Source organism: Anastrepha ludens, chromosome 4 (genome assembly GCF_028408465.1).
Source record: "Anastrepha ludens isolate Willacy chromosome 4, idAnaLude1.1, whole genome shotgun sequence".
Taxonomy (NCBI): domain Eukaryota; kingdom Metazoa; phylum Arthropoda; class Insecta; order Diptera; family Tephritidae; genus Anastrepha; species Anastrepha ludens.
Genome location: NC_071500.1, coordinates 18,889,149 through 18,902,532, shown reverse-complemented (window position 1 = coordinate 18,902,532; position 13,384 = coordinate 18,889,149).

The following is a 13,384-nucleotide window of genomic DNA, read 5'->3' as shown; positions in this document are numbered from 1 at the left end:
GGTATTTTAAAGATTAATCCATACGGTGACGAATTTCCTGTTGTGAAAAATGAGTGCGTGGGACACGTCCAAAAACGTATGGGTACCCGACTCCGAAAGAAGAAGAAGCAAGAGAAGCTCGGTGGCAAGAATCGTCTGACGGATGCTGTCATTAAAAAACTTACTATATTCTATGGCTTGGCTATCAGGAGAAATATTGATTCTGTTCAAAACATGAAAAATGCTATAATAGCAACGCTGGACCACTATTGTTCAACGGATCAAGTCCCTCGGCACGAGAATTGTCCAGCAGGCGTCGACAGCTGGTGTGAATGGCGCAAAGCTGAAGCTAACGATGAACTGAAATCCTTTAAACATCCTGCTCGATTGATCAACGCAGAAATTTAGGAACACATTCGCCCAATTTATGAAGATCTTTCAAATGATCAACTGCTACCGCGATGCTTAGGCGGCCACACGCAAAATTCCAACGAGGCGTTCAACTCGACCGTCTGGCGCATTTGTCCAAAACATCTGCATTCTGAGAAAAAAATCGTTGAAATTGCCGCCTACCTGGCTGTAGGAATTTTCAACGAAGGTTATTCTGCGATTTTGACTACCATGCAGTTACTGGAGTTGAGTATCGGCCAACAATGCAAGATGTTTGTTGATAAGGTGGACGCGCAACGGCTCGACAGAGAAAACAGGCGCACGTCATTATCAAGCAAGGAAGCTCGTACAACAAGAAGACTTGATCAATTACAACAAAATGAATTTTTTGAGGCAGAGGAAGGACTGCTATATGGTCTAGGAATAGCTGACTAGGAAGTTATTGGTGTAAGTAATCACAAATGTATAATTTTTCCTATCGAAAACTTTGAAGCGCGTTTTCTCGGCTTTTCATTTTCACGATTTTACCTAATTTATGTACACGATTGCAAAAAAACTAAACGAGCTATCCATTTCATTCAAAATGCGTTATCTTCAGTATTGTTTTCTCTTCTATGTGAACTAAAAAAAAAACATCCAAAAACTTTTTTTAAGCGACTTTTTTACCCAGTTGAAGAGTTTTTTTTTTTTCCTTGAAAAACCACTTTTTTTTTCTACCTTCCCCAAAAATTCGAATTTTACGTGTTTCTTAGTTCACATCGAAGATAATTACATCAAAATTAATAATCTTTTTTTTTTTGTTTTCAGATGAAAATTGCAAGTTGTATCTTGTACAGAAGTTGGATACTTCAGTGGCAAGGCGCTCTGGGAATCTATTGATAACTCGGCTTACAATATATTGTTGGAGATTGTACAAATTTTTTTTTTTTAGTTCAAATATATATTAAACTATCCCCAAAACTTCATTTGGCTAATTGTTTTTTTTCTCATCCTACAACGCTTCGCGAAAACTACTGAATTTAGGACATCTAATTGGCCCGCCGGCCTTAAACTCGGCCAAAATCGTGTAAGAGGTTATCGCGCCAATCAAGAAAAGAAAAAGGGTAAGTCGAGTGGGGTTTTCCTTTCGACTGTCTTCTCTCATTAGACATGATGCCAAAGTATTTCGGTGCAAAAATAAACTCTTTATAAAGCGGGTTGCAGTTTTTCTATTCTCTCTTTAATCGAAGGTATTTTGAGATCTCTGTGGATTTGCGCATTGGAGACATACCACGGCAATTTATTATCAAGTTGAGTACTTTACGCTGAAATCTCTGTGAAGTATTTCGATATTCTGTAATCACTATAATTTCTACTGTTCTTGTTAGAATACGAACTAAATTTTTATGAAACAGAAAATCTAAAATTAACTAACCTTTAAAAATATTGCAAGTAATACAAAAACGCAGCGGAACGATTTTTGCAGGCACTCAATATATGTAGGTGCTATTTTTCGGAAACTTAGTTCAAAAATTTATAGCTACTCATTGCACAAAAACCTTTTTTCGAAAAGCGTAAATTACCAAATTATATTACACAAATAAAGTAGTTAGTAAACGGTCCACACTTACTCACGCATACTTAATACACTTGCACGCAGATGTTTAAAAACTTCTAATTATTTGCGATTAACCGCAAGGCATCCGGTAATGCATGCTTCAGTTTGCTGACGGCAGCAAACTACCACAATGCCTGCAGCAAATGAGCCACGAATACACTGGCACACGTACGGATGTATGGAAAACAGCTCGTATTATATGTAAACACTGCATGAAATTGGAATTTTCGAAATAAGATACAAAATACGTATCGTATATGTATTGCATTTATGTAGGTACTAACTAGACTGCACATTTACTGGTATGCGCCGGAGCGTATGCGTAACATTGTGTTAAGAAAAAGAGTTTTTAATGACTCAGAAATTGGATAGGAAGTAAGAATGCACTAACTGGCAATAGAAATTATCATATAGAAAGCAGTTAAAGCTTTGCCACTGATACAAGAAAGCATTAAAGAAAGTAGGGTTGTGATTTTTCATAAGCAATTTTGTGCTTTGGTAAGACTTAAGGGTATTCAAATAAAAGCTGAAAGCACCCAAAAAGGGTGTAAGCGCCACTTATATAACTTATATATCATCAGCACAAGTAGTTTTTCACTTTATCGTCACCATCACAATTACGATTATCAGCATTGTTACCCTGATCACCATCATTATAATGGTTATCATCATTATCATAATTATAATCAGCATCATCATTACCATCAAGAAAAGTATTCTTACATATAGTCCCAGTTCAAATTACCATTACCACCCTTATCATCATCGTCGCCAATCAAAAACTAACATTACCGGTAATATCAACCTCTGCCTCTTCATCAGTGTTTATCATTACTATGTACTTTAACACCCCAATCATAATCACTATTATTTTTCAACGTTACTAAATAATTTTACACACCCGTTTTACTCTTCTTCGAAATCACTTACATCTGCCTCATGGTATTCAATATCACTGGTTTTAAATTAAGTTTATTTTCATTTTATTTTGTTCATCGTCAACACCATGTCACCACATCGTCAATCAACTTCAATTCATTTTTTTTCATTTTAGTTTTTCATTGTATTTTTTTGGACTTTTTAATTTTTTATATTAAAAAATAATAATTTTTATTTTTATTTTTTCTAATTTTATTTTTATAATTTTATTTGCTTTCTTAAATTTATTTTTTTATTAGTTTTTTTTTTTACTTTTTTTTGCTTTAATTATTTAACTAATTTTTTTTGTGTTTTCATTTTTAATACTACAATATTTTTTTTTTTAATTTTCTATCTATTATTTTATTTTCTTTCTTTAATTGTTTTATATTATTTTATTTTTTAAATTTAATTATTTTTTTTTATTTTTTATTTTATTTATTTTTTAATTTTTTTAAATTTTTTTTTTTATTTTTTTTTTTTAATTTTTTTTTACTTTTTTTTAAATTTTATTTTTTTTTTTATTTTTATTCAATTTTTTTTTTTTTTAATTTTGTATTTATTATTTCATTTTCTTCCTTTTATTATTTTCCTTTTTTTTAATTCTTATATTTTATTTAATTTATGTTTTTTATTTACTTTATAGTTTTTTCATGTTTTATTACTTGTTTTTATTTATTTTATGTATTTAATTAATTATTATTTTTTATTTTATTTTTTTTTTTTAATTTTGTATTTATTATTTCATTTTCTTTCTTTATTTCTTTTATTATTTTCCTTTTTAATTCTTAAATTTTATTTTATTTAAGTTTTTTATTTATTTTATATTTTGTTCATGTTTTTATTTATTTTATGTTTGATTACTTGTTTTTATTTTTTTTAATTTTTTTAATTTTTGTTTGTTTATTTTTTTTATTTTTAAATAATTATTTTTAAAAATTTTTTATATATTTCTTTTTTTGAATTTTTTATGTATTTTTTTTTTTTTTTTTGAATTTTTTATGTATTTTTTTTCAATTTTTATTTTATATAATTTTTTTGAAATTTATTTTTAATTTTTTTCAAAATTAGTTTTTCTTTAATTTGTTGTTTTTGTTTTAATTTTTTTTAAGTTTGTTTTTTACTCATATTAAAGTATTTCATTCATGTTTTTATCACATTATTTGTATTCATCATCACATCATCTTATTTCATCCACCTTTCTCTCCTTCTATATTTCCAAATCTTTAAACCTTTCTCTCACTCACACTTGCTATTCCTTCTTTTTTGTCTTTTACTTAATTTTATTCCTATTTGTTGAAGTTATGTTCCTCCTTCTTGCATTTATTTTATTCCGATTTATATAGCCCTTTCTTTCCTTCCTATTTATTTAATTTATTTCTCCATTGTTTTCTACTATAATCTTCTTTCACTTCAATCGGCTGCTCTTTTTTTAAGTTGTAGTTTTGACCAAAAACAAACCTACACAAGTGAGTTATTCAACACCGAATGCGCCCACACCTTTTCAGACACCACAAACGCCTATGATAATTAGCTCCCTATTTATACTTCACTGTGAAAATAAATATAGGATATGTATGTATGTTAAAATGACCATAACTCGATGCATTTACACCTATTTAGCTGTGAGCGTGAATCCATAAAAATATGGATACATAATTCATATCAGCTGACATGATTTTCATGTTGCGTCTGTCGTGAATCGAGTGTACGTCTGACGAATTCATGTAGACTACTGATCGTATTATTGGTATGATTCACAAGATAGTCAACACTATTTACCCAACTGAAGTGCGTATCATTGGCCAGTAAGAAAGTAAATCTAACCAAGCCTGAGAAATAAAGAATGCAGTTCCAAGACGAAATTGACACTGCTCACAGATGAGTTAACAAGATTAGAGGTACACAAACTATTCTCTATCTATCGCTTAGAGACGCACCAATACACCAGCTGGATGATAGACAATGAATAAGTCCCCGCCAAAAGGCCCAGAGATCATTCTCTTGTTTAGCGTAAAAATCCTTTTTCACAACTTCTGACCTAACCACCTTGATCAAAAAGTTCCCGCAATATACTCCGAAAATTCAAAACACAATTTTATTCCTCAAAAGTTATATTATCGCCTTCATTCCCATACTCTCCATCATCTGCAACGCACTTATGCTGACGTTTGATGAAGTTCTCGAAACATTTCTGGAACTCTATTTTCGGTATACCCATAAGAGCCGGCTTCGGTTTTTCCATTAACTGAAATAAAACTAAAAGAACTCAAATCAATTGGCTTATAGAATCACCCATCGGCTGTTTCGGGAACTTTTTGATCAAGGTTGTATATAGACGAATACATATTTTTTTAAATAAATACCTAATAACTATAATTTTTGAATGTCTCATATTTTAATTTAACTTTTATCTATTTTTAATTTTTGTATATTACCCACGTGCAAATTTAATGCATAGTTTCTATGTGCCAGTTGGTGGATGTGCTTGACACAAAAATCCACAAAACGCTTAAAAACAAGCAGCTGCCACATCCATCCATACATGCATACATACACATATACAAATACGTATATACACACGTACATGGGTACATGAATGTGCCCACAAACAGAAAGCCAAGCATGCCCCAGATGCAGCAGTGGGCGAATGGGTGTGTGAAAAACGAGCCTTGCAATGGCGAAATGAATATGCAGATGTATAGGTTTGAGTTACCCGCACAAAGAGTACTTTCATTTGCGCACACACATATGCACACACATATTGGTAAAATTTAATAGCAACCACACAAATTTCAAAAGCAAATGCCAAACGCCTCCAACAACACAAACCGCAACGAGCGCTGCATCCAAGCACGGCTGCCGTTTATCGTTCATGCAACAGTCATGGCAAACGTACAATAATACAATAATAACAACCACAACAACAACTACTGCAGCTAATATATTAAAACCAACAATAATAATATGTAGGGGGAAAAATTACACTCTAAAGTGGCTGCGATCATAACAAATGAAATATTTTTGCGTCAATATGTGCATAGAGTCTAGCGAAAAATAAAATAAAAATAATGGAAACAGAGGAAAATATGCATGTATTTGTGTATGTGTCTATGTCTGTGTGTGGGCATAAGTGAGTAGCACTTGACTCATCGCAAAATTATTGCAAAACTCTGTATGTACCTAAGAAAATGCGATAATAGCAGCACGCCGTACCTGCAAACATCTTAATATGTAGCCGGATCGGCATTGATGGGAGGTGGGAATAGATATTTGATGAAAAATATTGTTAATACAATTGTTCGTACGTTACCTATTTGGTTAAATGTGGGGCACAAGTGGCTGACTATACTCTGGCATGAGGGCGGCGTGTAATTTTTGCGAAAATGAAAATATGGACAGCTAAGCTGAATTATAATTTGATTATTGAATTTACGAAGAAGTAAAAAGTAAATTATACTTAGTTTTGCCATAAATTCTGTGACAAATCTTACAATGCAAACGCCGAGAACAAAGTTCCGTTATTTTTGCTTTTGTTCGTATGCATTGTCTGCTCATAAACTATACTCAGTTTCGTGGCAAATTTCGTTTGGTAATAATGGAGTTGGGGAGGTAAGGGAAATCGCATTGCAGTGATTGCATTACAAAAGTGTGGCGAAAGTGCAAGTGAGATTTACGAATTGCTGAAAGAACTTATATTAGTATATTGGGAAAGTTTGTTGACCGCACGATGAATTGTTTTTCCCAAGGGTTTCAAGTGCCAGACAATAAAAGAAGCGGTGGTCCTCACTTGGTTCAAACCAATGCAGCAATAACAGGCGTTCGAGAAAAAATTCGAGGAATCACCTTAGAAAGCAGAAAATCAAGTCCACGCAAATGAATGTATCGACCAGATCCATGTCAAAACTAATTAGATATGATCTTCACATGAAAGCCTTCCGTCGCTTGAAGAAAATTAGGATCGACAGATACAAGCAGCTACTTCGGTGCAACGCGATCAAAGGTTCATGGCCGTTCTTTTCACAGATGAGCACATTTTCACTGTTGAAGAAGTTTTAATAAGTAAAACGACCAAATCTATGCTAAAACTTCTGGAGGCGTAAAAAATGTTGCTCCTAGCGTTCAGCGCGGCCACCATTAAGCCTCTGGAATGGTTTGGTAGGGAGTGTCTTGTAAATGCGTTACATCTCTTCTTCTTTCTGCGCGTGAATGAGTTAAGACCGGGGCAAAAGTGTACCAGGAGAATATCTTAGATGACATGGTGAAGCAGTTGAGCAACACTCACTTCAATGGAGAGCATTGGATCTCCCGGTAAGATTCCGCTCCAGCGCATAAGGCAAAAATTACCCAGCCCACCCAGCAGCGGCTAAAAAATTATATTCCTGGATTGATATCCTTAGAAGATTGCCCGTCTGGAAGTCCAGATCTGAATACATTGTACTACAGATTGTGGTCAGAATTGAAGAACATATAACTGTATAAGCTTTTACGGCGGCATGATCATAGCGCAGCGAATAAAGATCCATTGGCTTCGTTGACTAGCTCAAGTCGTCCGAATGGATACAAACGCTTCGGCTCTAAGAGTATGCGATGCGGTACCAGCTGGTGGTAGCAAAAGAAGAGGAGCAGAAGAAGACCTGCTCTACGTTGGAAAGATCAGGCGGTGAATGATTTGGTTTCTCTGAATGTGCCCAACTGGCGCCGGTTATCACGAGAAAAAAACAACTAGCGCGCTTTGTTAAACTATAGAAGAAGAAGTAAAGACATCAGCGGTGCTTGTGAAAAATATCTTGACTTCGCCTTGGCTCGCCAATTAGCACGAGAAAGAAAGCGCGCTTTGCTAAAATCAACCAAAATCACTTAAGTAGTTATTGGGTCAATAACTTTTCATAGTCACTCTTTCAGTTGTTGCACTTAGATACGCTAGTGCCTCCACCAGCGGAAGTCGCCGCTACTACAAGCGTTAATAAAGAAGAAAAAGATCAGTGATTTTTTTATTATTATTATTCACTGTGATCCCAGGGAGGAACAAAGGGACGTTGCTTATACTGAAAAAATATTGAAAAATTGTAAAAATAATATTTTGTAGCTATAACAGCCTGTAGCTGTAATAAATATCGGCGACGCTGTGAAATGAAAAAAGTAAGCTATATTTTCAGCAAAGAGAGGGAACTTTTTCTACTTCTTTCTCGTCATGATCCCTTAGTTGTGGTCGGCCCTCCTCGTACGCAATCTGCAGATTAAACTCTCCCAGATAGACCCATCGTTACGTTGCATATAATTTTGATCGTGTTTAGCCAGGATATAAAGGATCTACCACACCCTATTGATGGAAGCGGCTGAATTACCAATTTATTTGTTGTATGCTGATTTGGACTTCTCACGATGTGCACAAACCAGCGCAAGCGATTTTCCCTCAATTTCTCAGTTATTCGAGCTACCTCTGATCTGCTTACTGCTTATTTTGTCTAGTTGTGGTATGCCCAAAGCCCTAGGCAGCATTCTTACCTTCGCCACATGGATCCTTTGCTTCTGCTTAGTGAACAGCGGCCAGCATTCAAAGGCATCGGGACAACAGTTTTACAAATTTTTATTAAGTTTTTTTTTATAAAGATATATTTCATACTAGAACATAACTCGAAACATTAGACTTTCCACAAAATTTAAAAAAATTGTGAAATATTAAAAACAAATGTATGAAAATTTCAAAATTTTCTATCAGAATTTCGATAAAAATTTAAACAGCCAGTTAATAAACCATTGAATTTAAACATAATAAGGTGGATATTTGTTTGAAGTCGTTTAAAAATTGCGTTTTAGATAATTATTTTTCTCTATACACAATAAAATTTCGAGCATTCGTTGTATAGAAAAAACTGCATGGCACCGTCAACAAAAAAAAAACAACAAATCACTAAGAAACGTAAATTTTGAGTCGCCTTAAACTGGCACAAAATACTCACTCCACCAGTAGCTAACACCATTTGGAAAACTCTGTAGTGATGTAGAAAGCCAAAGTCAAGCTTAGTGCGGCTCCTCTCATAGAAGACTTCTCCACCAACGTTTCGATTCAACCTCTGACTTTCAATTGAAGTTTAAGTTAACAACTGGTATTAAAGCTATCAAATCGTTCATTATACTTTTGCATATGCGAAATGTTTCCCATAGTTAAATGTAAATATAGTAAATCTGCATCTTTACATTTTTAAAGGGACCTTCGTGACCGTATCGAAAAGATTAATGAATGCAATAAATAAAGTGACACTTCCTTAAGGGTGTATACAAGGCTACAAAATCGTGTGGCTTCCTAGTAAAATAATTTGTGTATGACCCGAAAATATGCTAATGTAGAAAATTTCATAATTGATCTGACTGGGCGTATGATGAACATTTAGTTATTAAATTCAACTTTTCCATCAAATTCCTTCCGTTTCTTACAGAAACAAATGCCTTTCATAATATTAAATAAATGCTATCAGGTGTTTGAGTGTTTGACATGTGCCTTCGGGTGTATATGTATAATAGTGCCATTCTGTACGGCCATCATAACGGACGGATTTACAACCATTGCAACAGCCCGAGGAGATATATAAAATACTAAAGCTTATGATTTGAGCTACACAAATTATTTTAATACTTATCAACCATAAGAAACAAACAAAACGAATGGAATGGTTTTTCAATCAACAAATTGAAGTTTACTGGCAAGAGGTGCATGTGTAAAAAAAAGATAATATTTAAAATTATAAATATTGTATGGAAGGTGTGCCACAGAGCATTTCGGCGAGCTTAAGGGGACATATAACGGTCATCATTAAAATTATTTAAAATGAAGAAGTCAATATTATTTCTTCACAATTGGCATACAGTTTATTTATACATTAAAATAATATAATTTTTTTTTTTTGTGTTAATCATTTAAAATGGCGGATGTACACTCAATTCTTCCAGGAAAGTCGCAGCGGGGCTTCTCAATCGGCGCGCATTGTAGCATCGGCGTCAGTGATCTGAATACAAAAAACCAAAAAATTTTTTTGGTTATTAATGCCATAATTTCTACATGAATTAAACAAAAATGAAAAAAAAATTCGCGCAATAAAATGCTTGAAAAAAAATGAAATTTGGGGCGAATTTTCCTACTATTTTTGCTTCGAAAAAAATATTTTTTCTAAAAATTTTCGAAAACTTGTAAATTCACATAGAAAGAAATATCATAAAAAAATGTGTGCAAAATTTCAGGGAGATCGAAAAATATAGTTTTGAGAAAAATATAGTTTTGAGAAAAATATAGTTTTGAGAAAAATATAGTTTTGAGAAAAACGCGTCTAAAATTTGAATACAACGTAACTATACTTCTCCCAGCGCTGGAACGCAAAGAATAGAGTCGTCACGGCTGACGATCTATAATATAAGAAATACCTAAATTTACGTTCTAAAACTTTTTTGACATATTCTTAAAGGATTATATTAAAATTTTATGAAAAAAAAATTAAATAAAAAAATTTGTTTGGAAAATCTTCATTTGTATCGATTTTGCATTTCTCTAATTATTCTTTAACCAAAATGCTCTTAGATTTTTAATCTTTATACGAAGTGGCGCAAAATTAATCATCCAATTTTGCTTTTAAACAACTTTTTTACTAAATAAAAAAAATATTTTTAGTGATGAAATTTGGTCTTCGCAGGTTCCATATCTTTTGTTTGTTTTCTTATTTCCGTTGTTTTCCGCTCTGTTTGTGTTCGGCAGCTGTATATCTTCTTCTTATTGTTTGGCGCGATAACCGCTTACGCGAATTTGGTCGGCTATCTGTCTATCTCAGTATCAAATAGGATTATAGGATTGACGTACGACTCCACTCATCACATCATCATGTACATCTTCCAAGCGGGTGATTAATTTTGCACTACCCTGTACCAATTCAAATCTTCTTTTAAAGGTGCTTTAAAGTCTGTACTATAGACTTTAATGCCGTTATAAAATTCATATAATTTAAATTAAACTAAGATTAATCGAAAAGCCTTCAAAATTAAAAATCAAGCAGAATAAAGTTAACAAACAGACCAAACAAACAGACAAAAGTATAATTAAAATCAAAAGTTATATTTAATCTTATTTCGAATATTTCTTTTAGTTGATAGCCCATCAATTTTGTATAAATTTTTGTAAATATTTAAACAATTCTGGGCAAAAAATGCTGACCACCCTAATGCTGTCGCATACAAAGGTCAAATGTGAAAATTAACAAATCAATAACACTATCCAGCATAGTGGGATAGAAACTTTAATTAGCATATCAGATATTTGGTTTGCGGTACAGCCAAAAAAGCAAGTGCTTAAGAACCAACTGAATCGCAATTATTAAGGGAGAATGGGGAGTTTTGAGACGGGTTTTGTTTTTGGACTCAAAATCTTAATATTCTGCATATGTCAACGATGGAATCTTTAGTCAATGAATACTGGAAGCTATTGGTATGGCCTATTTAACAAAACTACAATTTTCCTTAAAATTAAAATTGTATATAATCATATAAAATATAATACAAAATACAAAAATGTGGGGAGTTGTGAGACACCATGGTTTAAATCAATGAAAATGACTTATTTTAGTTGTTAGTTCTTTATTAAGATGAAAAATAAAAAAGAAAAGACAATTGTTATAAAAAAGTGTATAAAAAATGCAATGCCATCAATCTGATGATTCGCAGTGAGAACATGTATAATAACCAGTTCGTAAATTGGCGCACTTTAGGTGCACAGCTCGATCGCATACATTGCAATGAATGGAGTTGTTTCTGCTTAACTTAAAACAATAAAAACTCAAATTTAACCAAAAATTTCATGATATATATACAAACAACGCATGAATATTGCGAGGTACTTATGAAAGATGCGTTAAAACGTCGAAAAAAATGGTGTCTCACAACTCCCCACATTTGTTGTCTTACAACTCCCCAAATCGTTTTTTTATAAATGGCCGCGTAGTCATAAACACATCGAACGTTCATGCCCAAGTGAATGTGTAAATTCAAAGCTAATAGGACAATTAATAACTTGTATATATTAACATTTGCAATTTGCTTCAACAACTGATCGAATGTATCGCAAATCAAATGATGAAAAAAACTTACCGAGAAATTCCAAAACACAGTAACTGGAGAGACGCGTCGAATGCGTGTAAATATGACCAATGCTAGCTGAAAAGTGAGATCGCATCGAGAACACTTGTTGACACTTAAAATCGAATGTAAACAAATGAATAATGCCGAAAGGTAACAATGTCTCACAACTCCCTGTGTCTCACAACTCCCCATTTTCCCCTATATATATATATTTTATTTTTATTTTTTTAATTTAAGGAATTACGTAAAATTCTGTTATCTAATCTAACTAAATCTTTACGGGGCGTTCTATTAGAATAATTCCATTTCAATTAAATAGGCGGTTTAGTGACTCGTGAGCTGATCTATTCTGACTAGGCCAGCCATTCTAACCGATACTGACTTAATGGACGCCTGTCTGTGAATAAAGACTCTCGCACGAAAGCTAGAAATGACTACGAATTTAGCTGCTTTAGTTTCAGCGTAGATCATACAAATACTGTAGAAATCTGAGTTTCCGAACGAAAAACCGGGTACAACTCACTCAGTCGTTTTAGAAAGTTGTTATTTAAAGGTATCTCATACACGCTTAGGGCAAAACACTTAGGTTAGATTATAGCGGTTGTCCACAATGGGCTCAGGCTCAACGCAATGGAAGCGTGTGAAGCCAAAACCAGTGAGAACCTATCACTGAGATCTTCCAACTCATTAAAAAATTGTCTACTCAAAAGGGTGAATCTAAGTCTGGATAGAGCAGGACAATGGCATGAAAAGGGCGAGATTGTCTCTTGCCCTTCCTCATTTAGATAGATTTTGTACAAATCACGTATTTGCACACCCAACCTCTGGGCGCGTCTGCCTATAATAAAGTGCCTCGTTGTAACGGAATTCAGTGTACTAAGATCGTGCTTATTTTGGTTTAGCAGAGATTCTGTGCGTTGTCTGGGTGAAATGACTCAGGCATCTCGTTGTGTGTATTTCGTGGCTACCTTGTAGGTTGCAAAAACAATGCAGTAGTCGGGAAGCCGAAAAGTAAAGGATATCACCAAATTTTCGGAATATACTTATACACCTCCGCCCACCTTGCTTCACGCCATGAGCCTTTTGTATACGCATGGAATCGCCTTTCTTACATCGTTTCATTCCCACTCTTCCCTTGAGGGTAGGCGGGCCGTGGTCGTTGTAAAGGCAATTGTAGTATTGCCGAGCGGTCTGGAAAACTCCGAAATGCCAGTTAAGATCTTACTATGGATTTAATGCATGTTTGGTCACTTACATAAGTTGTGCAGGATACTTACGGAGTGCGGAAGATTCTCCGATAGTCAAGCTCCGACGACGCCATGGTGCAAATCTAAACTGGTCAACTCCTGTAAGGAGAAGAGCAAATCTCTTTTGTGCGTA